Source organism: Alligator mississippiensis, chromosome 7 (genome assembly GCF_030867095.1).
Source record: "Alligator mississippiensis isolate rAllMis1 chromosome 7, rAllMis1, whole genome shotgun sequence".
Taxonomy (NCBI): Eukaryota; Metazoa; Chordata; order Crocodylia; family Alligatoridae; genus Alligator; species Alligator mississippiensis.
In genome coordinates this window covers 45,212,134-45,227,245 of record NC_081830.1, presented here as the reverse complement: position 1 = coordinate 45,227,245, position 15,112 = coordinate 45,212,134, and positions in this window count along the sequence as shown.

Sequence of the window (15,112 nt, the reverse complement as noted above, 5' to 3'; positions counted from 1 at the left end):
AGAGCCAGAACTTGGGACACATAATCAGTCCTTTGTAACTTTTAAAACATAAAGCACCATATAGTGATTGCTTGATTGCTATTTGAGTTTAGTATCTCATGAACACAGGAACGTCTGCTAAAGTATAGGTGTCAGACAGGTTCCCTGCTCTTACAAAGGGGATTATTGCTAGATCTGATAAAACCACTTGAACAAGTACAAAACAAATATTTTAGTACAGCCACTTTAGCAAGAATTGAACATTGTAATCAAGATTACAATCAAATGTTCTATAAACTGGTGAGGGAAATAATAAAAATTGGCCATAAAATTTTATCCAAGTATAGTGTTTTAAATAGTAAAATTACATAACCAGATAATAAACAGAATTACATCCTAGCTTGAGAGAACTCTACTAATGCTTTTGTCTATGATTATAGAGTATGCTCATGCAGTTATACAGTGTGTTTGTGCAGTTACTAATTTGTGCGTGCAAATGTGTATACTCTTCTGTAATGGTTGGGAGAACACAAATTTCCCAAGCTTAATGCCAATATCTGAAAATGTAGTACTCAAAGCATGACTGACTATGCTGTGGGTGTATATCTAAATACCTAGCACGATGAAATCCAGGCTCATACCTGGTACACACACACATACATGTGTACACAGTCTACCTGCAGGGCAACTACATGGAATTCACTTTCTTTGTAGGAAGGAAAAAAATCCATAAAGTTGGTGCAGCTTTAGAAAAGTAATGTCCTTTGATGTAATGTGCCTCTTTTCTTGAATTATGAATATGCAAATCTTATCAAGAAAATTTGCAAATCGAATTGAAATAGCTGACTGTTCACTCCATCAGTTGACCTTGCTAATGATGACTTTTTTCCATTATGCAAGAGGCAGCAATTAACAATGACTTACTTCTTTCATTGCGATTGGGAAGTAATGGACACACTGAGATGTAGCTTCCCTGAGTGGTGTTTTTGAATGTGAAAAGGTCATTATGTCACTTTTGGACGTTAGTCAGGAATTGCATCTGACATGATCACATTTACAAAATAAAGCCCAATGAAAGAAAGGAAGGGGCAGACAGGGTGTCCTTGGTAAAGAAAGCTTATCTAAGGCATACTGACCACTCTAGCAAAGTACACATAGCCCAATTAGCTCTCTGAGTATCCTTCCCTTCCTGTTATTCCCTGTCCAGACATAAGTCTCCAAAAGCTCCTTCTTCAGGCTATGAGAGATGAGTTGCTTTTCCTAAGGTCTGACAGGAAATAATTTTTAAAAATGGAGGAAAAAATGTTTCCTGTTGGCCTTCCGAACCTTAACAACCAAACAAATAATAAAAAAGGAATAGCAATTTGCACACAAGTGCAATGAGTCAGATCTTCAATTGGATTGTATCAGCCAAGCAAGCTATATCGAAACCTAGGACTAAGTGTAGCACATCATGTTAACAACATGTTAACATTTCATTTTACTAGGACACTGTTTAAACTTAAGACATTTAAAAAATTGAATTATTTAAAGCTGTTAAATGTATTAAAACATAAACATAAGGGATAATGTTTAGGGCCCTAGTCCTGTAATTGGATCTGACCAGGTGAGACTGATTGAAGGATGAAAGCTGTAGTTTTTAAATGGGAATTTTAAGACTCTTTGCATTTTAAATCTTGTTAAATTCAACTTGTAAAACCTGTTTCATAACATAAAATGGGTAACAGGAGTGTGTTTGGCAGCACATCATTTACACTGAGAGTAACTAAAAAGTACTAATGTGTAATTTTGCTGCTTCAAGCTACTAATAATTTATATGTGAACATGTTCATGAATACAGAATAGTATTAACTTCACCTAGGTATCATCCAGCCAGAAGCCATGCAACATTTACTGCATAGCTGATTAAATGTACTTCGGTCATAATTTATACTCTATTCTGCTTCCTTTCTACAAGTGATTGACGATTGTTCTAAATGAAGTAACCATTTGGAACTCAAGTCTGTCAGAAATTAGTATAAACGCATGTATTGTGCATGTGAGGGAGATGCCTTTGAATACAGGAACCTGTTTATTACTTTTATTGGATTATGTTTCACTGGAGGGCAGTAAGGCTAGGCAAACTTGTACACCCTGGGGCTCAGGAACGCGCCCCACCTCCCTCCCCCCATAGATTCATAGGTTCATAGATTGTTAGGGGCTGGAAGGAAACTTGCAGATCATCGGGTCCAACTCCCCAGCTCTAGGCAGGAAAACAACTGGGGTTAGGTGACTCCAGTGTGGTTACTATCTAGTCTCCTCTTGAAAACCTCCAGGGTAGGTGACTGCACCACTTCTGGAGGGAGTTTATTCACAGTCTGAACACCCTGACTGAAGGAATTTTTCCTGGTATTAAGCTTGATGCAGCCTTCCAGGAGTTTGTATCCATTGGTCCTGGTCTTACCCAGGGGTGCCCTAGTGAACAGTTGGTTCACTGAGCTCCTGATGCACTCCTCTGATATAGCACTACGCCACTATCAAGTCCCCTCTCAATCTTCTCTTCTTTAGGCTGAAGAGGCCCAGGTCCCTCAGCCTTTCCTCGTATGGCTTGCCTTGCAAGTCCCTGATCATACGGGTGGCTCTTTTCTGGACTCTCTCTACTTTTTCTGTATCCTTATTGAAGTGCGGTGCCCAGAACTGGACTCAGTACTCCAACTGCAGTCTCACCAGTGCTGAGTACAGAGGGAGTATCACTTCCTTAGTTTTACATGAGATGCATCAGTTGATGCGTGCCAGCTTGTTGTTTGCCTTGCTGACCGCCGCCTCGAACTGACAGCTCATATTCATATGATGGTTAATCATTACTCCTATGTTCCTTTCTGCCGTGGTGCAAGTCAAGCTGTCACCACCAATCCTGTATGCATTGCATTTTGAGGGTTGTTTGCCCCCAGATGGAGCACCTTACACTTGGAAGTGTTAAACTTCACCTGGTTCTGGTCTGCCCAACTCTTGAGCCTGTCCAGGGCCACCAGTATCTGCAACCTATCTTCTGGCATGACCACACTGCCCCATAACTTGGTGTCTTCCGCAAAATTGGCCAGCAAGCTTTTCACTCTCCCAACCAAATCATTGATAAAGATGTTGAAAAGCACCAGTTGAAGCATGGACCCCTGAGGGACACCACTGGCCACTTCGCTCCAGGACAACACAGATCCATTTATGAGAACTCTCTGGGTCCTATCCCATAGCCAGTTTCCCACCCACTGAACTGTCGAGTGGCTGAGCCCACAATCTTCCAGTTTTCCCACAAGGATATCATGGGATACTAGATCAAAAGCCTTTTGGAAGTCTAGGTATATAACATCTACCTTGTCTCCTGTGTCCAGGTGGAGAGAGACCTGGTCATAGAAGGAGTTGAGATTGGTAAGACAAGATCTACCCACGACAAAACCATGCTGGCTGTCATTCAGAATCTTACCTTCTGCATGCATATGGCACATAGATTCTTTAATGAGCTTTTCCAGAATTTTCCCTGGGATGGAGGTTGGGCTGATTGGCCTATAGTTGCCCAGGTCCTCCCTCTTCCCCTTCTTGAAGATGGGCACAATGTTAGCCCTCTTCCAGTCATCAGGGATTTCCTCCATGCACCATGAATTCTGGAAGAGCTTTGCCAGGGGTTCCGCGATGACCTCAGCCAGCTCCTTCAACACTCTTGGATGGAGTCCATCCAGTCCTGCTGACTTATAAATGTCTAGCTTTTCTAACTGGTATTGCACCCACTCAGCATCCACAGTGGGGTGGCTGTCAGTCCTGGTATGTCCCCTATGAGCCTTATCTCACTTGACTTTCCCCATGGTCTGGTGAAATACCAAAGCAAAGTGGGCATTCAGGAGTTTAGTTTTTACCTGAATGTCAGTTACCAGCTGTCCCAAGGTGTTATACAGGGGTCCCACATTTCCATTTGTTTTTCTTCTACTGCCTACATACCTAAAGAAGGACTTCTCATTGTCCTTGACTCCCGTAGCTAACCTAAACTCAGTTGCCACTTTGGCTTTCCTGATCATTTCCTTACAAATGCTGGCCACTGTTGTATAGTCCTCCTTGAGAACCATCCTTAGCTTCCACTGTGTGTACACCTCTTTTTTCTTTTTAAAGAGGACCACGATGTCCCTATTAAGCTAGGAGGGCTTGCCAGCCCTTTTGTTACCTTTCTTCTTTGCAGAAATGGTTTTCTTTTGTGCATTGAGGATCGTATCCTGGAGCAACGACCATTCTTCATGTACCCCATTTGCCTTGCCTTCTTGGTCCCACATCACCTCCCTTACTAATGCTCTGAGCCTGTCGAAATCAGCATTTTTGAAGTCCAGGACTTCAGTCCTGCTGGTTGATTTATCGAGCTTACGATGGATGGTGAACCTGGTAATTTCATGGTCACTGTCACCGAGGTTACCTTCAATGTTCAAGCCACTCACCAGATCATCTCCCTTGGCCAAGACCAAGTCGAGGAGAGCATTACCCTGGTTGGCCCTTGCACTTCCTGGGTCAGGAAGAGCTCCTCAGTCACAGTCAAGAAACTGCGAACAATATGACCTAGCCAAGTGTTCCCCCCAATCTATGTCCAGGTAATTGAAGTCACCCATGACAACCAGGTCCCTTGCATGCACAGCCTCTGTCAGTTCTCGAGAGAACTCCAGATCCAGCTCCTTCCCTTGGCTTGATGGCCTGTAGTAAATGCCTATAGTTAGGTTTCTCTCACTTTGCCCCCCAACCCCCAGCTTTACCCAGAGGTCTTCAAGCTGCTTATCTTTGAAGCCAATGTCAGCCTCCAGAGAGGTGTACTGCTCTCTCATATAGAGAGCTACCCCTCTGCCTTTTCTCCCTACTCTGTCCCTTTTGTGCAGGATGTAGCCCCCTATGGCTACATGCCAATCATGCGAGGAGTCCCACCAGGTCTCCATGATCTCTACCACGTCATATTGCCCACCAGAGATCAGGAGGGCTAGCTCCTCCTGCTTGTTCCCCATGCTCCTGGCACTGATGTACAGGCAGCTGAGGCCTCCAACTGACACCCTCGATTTTCTGAGATGCTGTAAGAGAACTGATTGGTTAACATTTTCAAAAACAGTTGTGCTAGTGTCCTCCACAAGGCAGCTTTCCTGTGTGCCAGTCCTCAGACATGCTCCACTTGGAGTTTCCCCGGCCCCCAGAAAAGTCAGTTTAAAGCCCTGTATAGCAGATGAACCATCCTGGCTGAGAACAGGGCCTTACCTCTCCCCGTGAGGAGAATTCTGTCTCATCCTAGGAGTCGTCTCTCTCTGAAGCGTGCGCTGTGGTCAAAGAAACAGAACCCCTCATGGTAACACCACCCTCTGAGACATCTGTTAACCTCTTTCATGCAGCCTTCCCTCCTGGCTCCATGACCTGCAACAGGGAGCACAAAAAAGAAAACTACTTGAGCCCCTAGTCCCTTGAGCCCAGCACCCATCGCCCCAGATCCCTGTAGTCATTCATGACCCTCAAAGTCCTGAAAGCAAAACTTGTGTCACTTGTAAGTGTGAAGGCACAGGTGGGGTGAAAAGAGCAGTCATGGTAGCCCCTGCTGAGGCCATGAAGCCTGCCAAGTTTCAAGGAGATAGGTGCAGGGGGTTTTGGGAAACTGCACCTCAAGCTGCTGACAAGCAAAACTCATGTTATGTGTGCATGTTAAGGCACAGTGGGGTGAAAACTGCACGTATATCAAGCTGCTGACAAGCAAAAGTAGTGACATGTGTGATTTTGTGTGTGTGTTAAGGTGTGCCCTCACTGCTGCTGGGGCCTCTACATGACACGGTAGTGTGCCCCAGTGTTCCCTCCTCCCCTATAGCCTCAGCCTGGTCTACCACTTTAAATAACAACAGGTAATAACTCAGTAAGCAGCACAGTAGCGCCAGCAGCATCTCAGGCAGCCAAACTGTCACATAGCCTTTCTTTCCTTTCCTGCAGGAGCTTCTTCTCCAGCAACTGAGAGAACTCTCCCTGCCAGCCCCAGCCCTGGGGCTTAGATGTGCCCAGGGCCCTGCGTCTTTCCAGTCAGCTGAATGGGGACAGGTGCTAGGGGTGTTGGTCTAAGGACATGGCACTGGCAGACAAGATCTTTTGTGTCAGTCTAATTTGGTATCTTTTAGTAGACCAACTGAATAGTTAGAGAAATATAACAGCAAGGTTTTGGGTTGAGAAACCCTTCGTCAGGCTGAGGAAGCACCTGCAGTTGGTGTGAGTGTGTGCTGTTCCTGGATGGAAGGAATAGTAAAGAAGCCAGAGGCTGGCATGCAATGCAGGCAAAAAGCCAGTCAGTGAAAATGGAAATGGCAGCGTCAGAGTGTGAGGGACACTCTGAGTGTGAGGCTGGGATGGGGAGAGGGGGAGAAGGGGGATGTAGCAGTGCAGGTAAAAGTGGAGAGGTACCTGGGGAGTCAGTCCGGCAGGTTGCAGTGTGTCAGAATTCCAATGTCTATATTGAGTCCGTGAGTTTCTGTACCTACCACCTAGGAGGTTGTTGAAGTGCAGTTCATAGATTTGTCTGTGAAAAGTGGTTTGTAAATTCAAACAAGCACTGAACTTTGTTAACCTCATCACCAAAAGCTAACTTCCTACAGCCCAAAACACACCGAATGGATCCATGTCATGCCATGACAAGACATGCAGAACCTACCATTGGGGTGATCTCGGCCTGACAAAGGGTTTTTCAACCTGAAAGCTGGCATCCCAGGTAGCTAAGCTGAGCTCACCTGGATCCTTTCAACTCCACTGCAACCAGCAAGCCTCAGGCCTTTCAAAGACATGACTGATCTGGGCTTTCCCCAGCCAGGACTGTGTGTATGCATGTGGTGGCTGGAGGTTATAGTGTCTCCTACCTGCATTTCACCAGTGGGAACCCCGGTGAAAGCACATTCAGTGCTTTTACCTCGTGTTTATACATGAGGAAACCCTCATATGCAAACCATTAGCACTTTTTGCCATAGTATATATAAAAACACACAAAAGTACTGTAAGTACAGGACCAAACCAGCCCCAGTAAGAATATTTTGCTACACTGAGTAATGGCAGGTGTGCTCACACGTGTGTTTTTAGTATAAGAGCTAACTATGTGTAACTGTCCATTATAGCCATCCCTATTCAATGCTAGGTTACACCCAGCTAACAAAGATGTAACCCTGGTCCACCACACTAGGGGCAGCCTACTTCCAGTTTCAGATCGCTGGGGTGCCAGTGGCCTCGGTCTTTCTCTCAGTCCACCGAAAAAATAGTAGCAGCAGAGTACCCCAAGTTCCCTTCCTCCAGTGCAAGAAACAATACAAACTGATTTACACAAACTTTAATACAATATATATAATATATATATATACAGATAAATTATAGGAACTTGAATTTATAAATGACATGAAAAGAAAAATGCATAATTAAGCTAATAATACCGGTTAACAATCAATAATAAACAACCCAACATTCACAGATTCACTAATTTGACTATATGTACTATACTTCACGTTGGTAACACAGGACTTCAAATACATGGATACTCTGACTTAATATCATGATGCTCAGGGTGACAATAAAATGACCTTTGCAATCTCTCCAGTGGTCTGCAGGGGGGCACAGCTGGAGGTCTGCTAAGCTCAGCACACACAACCCGGTCTTCAGCTGGGTTTGTACGCAGCAGCTGGTAGAGAATGCCATGTCCTCTGGCTCATCTGGTAGCTGACTCTGGCTTCTGATCAGTGTTCCCTCTAAGCTGTGCAGCATGCATGGCCGCACAGGTGTGATCATGCCGCACTGCCAGATGTGCCTGCATGGCCACACACGCCACACAGCTTAGAGGGAACACTGCTTCCAATACCCTCAGTCAAAGCTGTCCCACCCCTGGTACAACATTAGCTCAAAGGCAAACATAAAACAAAGCAACACAAAGACCACCATATTTTCCAACCCCTCTTGGTCTTTCGATTGCCCTCCACTCATCCCTGCTAGGGTTTCCTCAATCACACAGCTTCCCAGCATGATGCTTAATACCCCTTTCCCCTCAGGCCAACCCGATCTCTCATAGATCTTCAAAGATGACCCAAACTAACTCCCTCCAGTCTTGCCTTCCCCCTCACCCCACGCAGGGATCATGGGTTCCCTGTGGATGGTGTGCCTGCAGAAATCAGCCTGTTGTGTCCTGAAGCCCCGGCTTGGTTCTTTAGGCCTGAATGCTCCCTCTTCCTCCAGGAGTCCCCTCACAAGCTCCGGCTGGGCCAAGGGGTGGATTAGCTGCTGCATGGCTCCCTTCCCTGTCTTCCAGCTTGTGTGCCTCTCTCTCCTCCCTCCCTGCCCTGTGGAAAAAACCTCTTCTCTTTAAGGAGCCCTCCAGCCAACCTGGAGGCTGGGATTTTTTTGCGGGCTCACTGATGGATCACTTTTGTGAGGCAAGCCTCTTACCGGAACTTGCCTCTTCCAAGGTGTCTCCACTGAGGCAGGTTTTTATTTGCCCTTAGTCTGGCATTCTCAGAAGGACAACATTCACTGCTCCCTATGGTGTCTGAAAAGGGACAAATTTCTGTTGCTGCAAGACATGCTGCATCTGCTGTGGAGCACTCTTCTTTCAGGTACGTGCCCGTTAATGATTGTTACAAAGACTAGAAGAAGACAGAAACCTCAAAAAGTTTGGAACTAGATCCGGAATATGTCAGTCAGTCAGTCCCAAGGCCGCACCAACTGTTGGGCAACCTTTGATATAGCAATAACTTGTCTCAATTCTTCCTGGTCTTTTGCAATCCTTGTACAATCAGTCAATTTTAATCCTCTCCAGCCTTTGATGTTCGTGGTCCAGCTTGTCCTAGGTTTTCCTCTTCTTCATCCACACATAGCACTCTGCAGGATGGTATTGGTAAGGGTGCTGGGCCTTTTTGTTACATGTCCAAACTATTGCATCTTTCTTCTTCTTGTGATTTCAAGTAAGATTTCATATTTTCCAACTTCATGTTTAATTTGATCTTTTACAGATTCATTTGTTCTGTGTGCAGTGTAGGGTATGCATAGAAGTCTTCTGAAGCACTACGTTTCAAAGGTCTCAGTTCACTTTTCCAATGCCCTAGTAAGTGTTCATCTCTTGCAGACATAGAGAGTTGTTGAAATGACAACAGCATATAAGTAGGTGGAGTTTCATTTACATTGTGATGTTGCACTACAGAACAGATCTTTAACCTCAGAATTATGTACAAAAAGTATCGTGACCACCAAAACAAACTCCATCATAATTTCATAGATTTTAAAAAAGCTTTTGGCATGATGTGGTGAAAAGCACTTTGGCTGACAATGAAGAAGATAACATCAATCCTACACTGATAATTCTTACAGAAGTACTCTACAACAATACAAGTATTGGAGTCCTACTTCACAACAACATTGTGGAGTGGTTTGCGACATCAGTAGCCGTACACCAAAGCTGTCTTCTCTCACCATGCTCATTTAATTTATACCTGGAACAAATCAGGTCAGATGCCTTAGAGAAGGAGTTTTCAACCTTTTTTGGTTGGTGTACCCCAGCAGCCGGTCGAGATGCAGGGTGTCCCCTGGCAGCAAATTGATGAGCAGGAGGGGTGGGGAGCCCAGCGGCTGATCAATGAGCCGGCAGAGGGAGAGGATGTCTGTGCAACCGTGCAGCAGCAAAAGTGGAAGTGCCGGAAGCACACTGCAGCAAAAATGAAAGCACTGGCAGCACATGGTATGCAACAGCACAAGCAGCACAAAGTGCTGGTGGCCCTGCCCCCCGCTTCTCCGTGCCACTACCGCATACCCTCTGGGGCCTTCCCAAGTACCTCCAGGGGTACACATACCCCCGGTTGATAACCCTTGCCTTAGAGAACTTCACAGAAACAGTGTCAATTGGAGGATGAGAAATTAACAACCTTCATTTTGCTGATGACATTGATCTAATAGCTGGAACTGTAGAAGAGCTTAAGGAAATAACAGAAAGGCTGCATAAGGCTACAAAGAGACATGGAATGGAAATTAGTGTGGATAAGAGCAAAGCAATGATAACATCAGCAAGTAGCAATGATAATGCATCAATAAAAATTGGTAATAAGAGCCTAGAAAATGTAACACATAAAACCTTGGAGTAACCATCACAGAAGATGCTACATCAGAAAAAGAAGTAAAAACAAGAATAGCCATTGCCATTGGACAGCTAGCAAAGCTGAAGAAAACCTGGACTAGCAGCAACATTACAATGGATCCAGAATAAGTGCCCAAAAATACAGATCCTGGCCACAGTCCTCATGGCTCTCCTTTCCCACACAGTCCCCACAAGAAACCCTTGAGGAGAGTTCCCACATGCATAAACTTCCATTCCATCACAAATAAGAGAGAGTTGTTCCTTCTCTGTGCTGCTTAGGTCCTTATCTTGGTTAAAACTGCCATCAAGGGTGTTGATTTTAGTTGATGTTTTGTAGACAGCTCTCTAGAGGGAACTAAAAGGAAACTGCTTGTTCATCACATCTTAAAAGCCACCAGCAACATTCGGCCACTTTTGAGACATTTAAATCCCTAAATCTTAGGGTTTGCCTACACCCAGAAATTATTCCGGAATAAGGACCCGTGTGGATGGCTTTATTCTTGAATAAGTGATTCTACAGTGGTATTGTACTGAAATGACTTTCCTGAAATTGTTCTGCAGTTTCTATTTTGGTAAATTTCCAAATATAAACAAGTTCTTACCATCTGACACCTATCTTCTAGATAGAATTTCCAAAAAGTGAATCCTGTATTTAGATTCCTGCATAGCAAAATAGTTGCACAAATCCATTGGAATTGTTAATACTGCTATAATTATGAAGACTATTATCTCAAGAGAATATGAGCTTCTCAAAACTCAGAATTTTCATTTTCAGAATATTTCAACTTTTTATGGTAGTGTAAAATGGATGATGTAGCAATGATGGTGCAGAAATTATGCAAGACCTGACAAAGGATGTTGTGCATTTGAAAGCTTATCTAACTTTATTCCAACTACATAGTTGATCCAATAAAAGATATCCCCCTAAGTAATCCTTGCCTCGTCTTGTGGGGGTTTCTTTTTTGAGAAAGAAAACAAATTTTCAAAATTTCCCAGGAAAAAGAATTTCCAAAAAATTTCTGAGAGAATGTTTTAAAAACATTTTTGTAAATATTTGTTTAGTTTTACATTTTTACATTGCATAATAACATTACAAAGTGCACTATTGCTGACATCAAGTGACGTAATAGATGAAGTACTCTTTCTTTTGATGCTTAAAACTACCTTGAGTAGCTGCCACTAATTGAAATGTATGTTTTAAACCAAAGAGTCTTTTATTTGTGTTGTAATGAACACACTTTGGGACAAATTATTTAATTATTTAAAAAATAAAAATGACAGAATATTTCAGCTTTTATTTTATGTTGCATTAAGCTGTCACTAATGAAATCTCATGGAAAATATAAATTAAAAAATGAAACAAAAATTTGTGGTAATTAAAAAAAAATTTTCCAACATGAATGTATTTTAAAATATTCCCCCATTTTGAGTACAGATTATGATTATTCATATTTTGTGAAAATGTTGAACTTTATTAAACTGGCCTTTTCTGACAAAAAGATGTTTTTACACAAACTTTTGGCCACTAGCTGAAATTAGACCCCCTGCATCATACTCTCTTCCAAAATAGCCCACAATAAAAACTGCTTCTTCACATTCTAGGTTAGAAATGGCATAAAATAAACTGAGACAAAGCTTTCCGCTACCTTCTGCTCAAGATTTGTTGACATATAGGAGTGGCAAAGAGGAAGGTGAAAACAGATGAAAATCCCAGCTGAATGGCCCTCCTTGACTGCTTTTTTTAATCTTCTTGCACCTGTTTGCAGGCGCTAAGTATGATAGTGACAGGGTGTAGAAAGGAATGTAACAACCTGGGCAACAGGATGTGGGTGGAGATAGTAGTCTCAAGGGAAAGATTTTGCATCATGTTCCATATCCTGGATTTAGGCTTCACTGTAATATTGAAGTGGGCAAGTGTGAAGTTACTTAAGATAAGTACTCAGGAGTGAGGTTTGTCAGAAGAAAATGCAGAAAGAAAAGCATTAGCTGCCCAAGTATTCAGCTTCTGAAAACACAATTTTCAAAAACTGTTTTCAGGTTGTGCTAATATTTATATGGTATCAGTATTTGTCTGTACCTCATTTTATTTTTTTTTATACTCACTCCAATAAGTATACAATGATAGTTGTCCACAAAGATGCATTCAAACTCATTAAAAAATTAGGCCAAAAGTAAAAATTAACTTACAGTTTAACAAATGCTGCCCAGTCATCCATGCAGTATTCTGATCACAAATAAAGGACATAATTTCAAATACCTCAGACTTGTCCAATGCTGGCATAAAGAATGGGTTGGCTATTGCTTCTACTCTCTGTAATTACCAAAGATCCCCAGCCATGTGGCCAGATTCCAAAATAAGCAAAACCGCGGCACAGTAAGCTGGGTGGTAGTGAGGTACATGTGCCATTGTTGATGTTCAGTGTTTAGGTTCTCACATGGTTGGTGACTTAGTGACACAGAAAATTAATTTCACAACAGAAAGGAAAACTTTTCACACTTAACTCCTTACTGTCTCTTGTACTACATTATCGAGAATGGAGTAAGGGCGGAGGCTGCTTGATTTTGTTTTGCTTTCAAATTAGGTTTGGAAAGTTCTATTCGTTAGAGCCCTTCTACATGATACTTCTTGGCATCCAGTGCCAGCTGCTAACTTTGTTTGTTGGGTGCCTGTTTAGTGGTTGAAGAGGCCAGCAGGGCTGAGGCAGCAATTTGAGGCAGCAATCTCCCAGAGGAGCTGCTGCTTCAAGAATAACTTGGAGGTAAAGGTGAAGCTATGGGGAAGGAGGAGGCTTCAGTGGTCCTGGGCATGACCTAAAGCTGCACCCTGCTGGGATAGGGAGGCCTAGTGGTCCTGCCTGTGGTGGGGCAGGGCCAGGAAATGCCAAGACTGAGAACCTTCCCAGTGTAAGGCGGGTTGGGGCACCTAAACCCCTGCCCCAACCATCCAGTGGGTAATTAGAACATCGATGAGACGTAAGGCTTGGAGGGTATAGTGGGGCCAGACACACACATGTGGAGCACCTGAGCCCATTTGGGGTGCAAGACCCAGGTAAGAGGGAGATGGGGGCCAGGCATGCCCATGGGTGGCACCTGAGCCTGTTAGTGTAGAAGACCCTGTAGGACCTGGAAAGGGACAAAAAGAAGGGAGGCCCAGTGTTTGCTTCCAGAGAGGAAGTTGGGTGCTAGGCCATGTAGGAAGGCCCAGTATGTGCCTCCAGAAAGGAGGCTGGGTGCCAGGCCATGTAGGAAGGCCCAGTGTGTGCCTCTGGAGAGGAGGCTGGATGCTAGGCCATGTAGGAAGGCCCGGTGTGTGCCTCCAGAGAGGGGGCCAGGTGCTAGGTCAAGAAATGAAAGCCTGGTGGGTGCCTCTGGGTAGTAGGCCAGGTGCTAGGCCATGTATGAGGCCCAGTGTGTGCCTCCAGACAGGAAGCCAGGAGCTAGGCCGAGATTATGCTGAGGCCCTGAGGGCAGGGGGAGGATATGTTGAGGCCCTGAGAACATGGGGGCATGAGTTGTGGCCCTGAAAGTAGGGAGCCTGCAGAGGGTCCAGGTAAGCATTTGGGTGCCTGAGACCATGGGTGGTTGGGAAGCCGAGTGAGAGGCAGCAGTATAGATGCCGCAAGGGAAAGGGGTGAGTCATCTGACCCTGATTGGGAACAGCTGGGGAGTGATATCTGGCATGAGACAAGGGGCAGAGTTGGACTAATATTTTGTGAATTGCTCAGTTCCATTCAGTTGAGGGCCACAGGAGAGGCCCCAAGACTGTGCCAGGGCTGACTGAAGGGTGAAGAGTGAAGCCTGAGGATCTCCATGAGTAGGGTGGTATAAGTGTGGCCCTGAAAAGGGCGGTGGGATAGAGGCCGGGTGAGAGCCAGTGGAGTGAGAGAGGCCCTGGTGATAGAGGGGTGGTGTGTGTGTGGCCTGTAACAGGGCAGAATAGAAGAGGCTCAACACTGTGCCGAGTTGGGCCCAGCCTCAGGCCGGGTCATTGCACAGCCGTTGAAAACATCTGCAAGGCATGGGACACATGTAGGGACGGCTGAAGTGTGTACATGGCCCTTATCATCAGTGCACTCAAAGGGAAGCCTCCTGCCTAATTACCGACATCATTATCTTCAATCAAGGCATGGCAGCCAAATAGGTGGGCAACGTGCCCAAAGACAGGTGCACGACCAGGACTGTGAGTGGTCAGGGAATTCCCACTTGTCACATACCAAAATGTGGCAGGTGAGTTGGAGGTGGTCCTTTCCCAGGGTGCTCACAGATAACCCGTTCCAGAGCGCATGCTCTGTCATGTTTTCTATACCCTTTCTTACGGTTCTTCACATCACAAAGCCAATGTATCCCTGGTTACTGAGCCAGATCCTGTCCTACACTGTAGGGCACAATATCCATTGTGCCCACTGCTTTCAAAACGTGGAATTCTTGCAATCCACCCTCTGTTTAGAATTATTGTTTTAATTCAATGCATGTTGTAGAATTGGGTAATACATAGTGCATTGCAAAGGTTCTGAAATGGTGAAAAACTGTCCATTTTTTCCGAGTTAAAGATAGCAGTAATGATGCTAAGGCACATACTGCTGATCAGGGTGCTAAAGTAGCAAAATAACTTCTTAGTCTTGATCTAACTTCCTTCACTGTCCAGTTCAAAATAGGACCATTTAACCAGAGCTCAGGGATTTCAAAACCAATTTATTGCTATGTATGTATAATTTTGCAAAAAATAATGGCTTTTTCCATTTACATTCTTTTTTTTTTCTTTTTGACAAGTTAAACTAGACTGCAAGGCTTTTGCAAAGATGACATTAGGTCCATACTTTCCATTAGTTTGGAAAAACCACACAGAAGCTTGTTTTTAAAGACAGAGAAAATAAGATTAAACAAGACAGGGAATGCCATTATTAAAGAATGAAAATATTTTCACTACCAGGGTATTTGTATGTCAACAGCTGATACAGAATGAAATGAGCCATTCCCACAAGGACTCCCAAAGTTTTTTTCCCTATACTATACACCAAT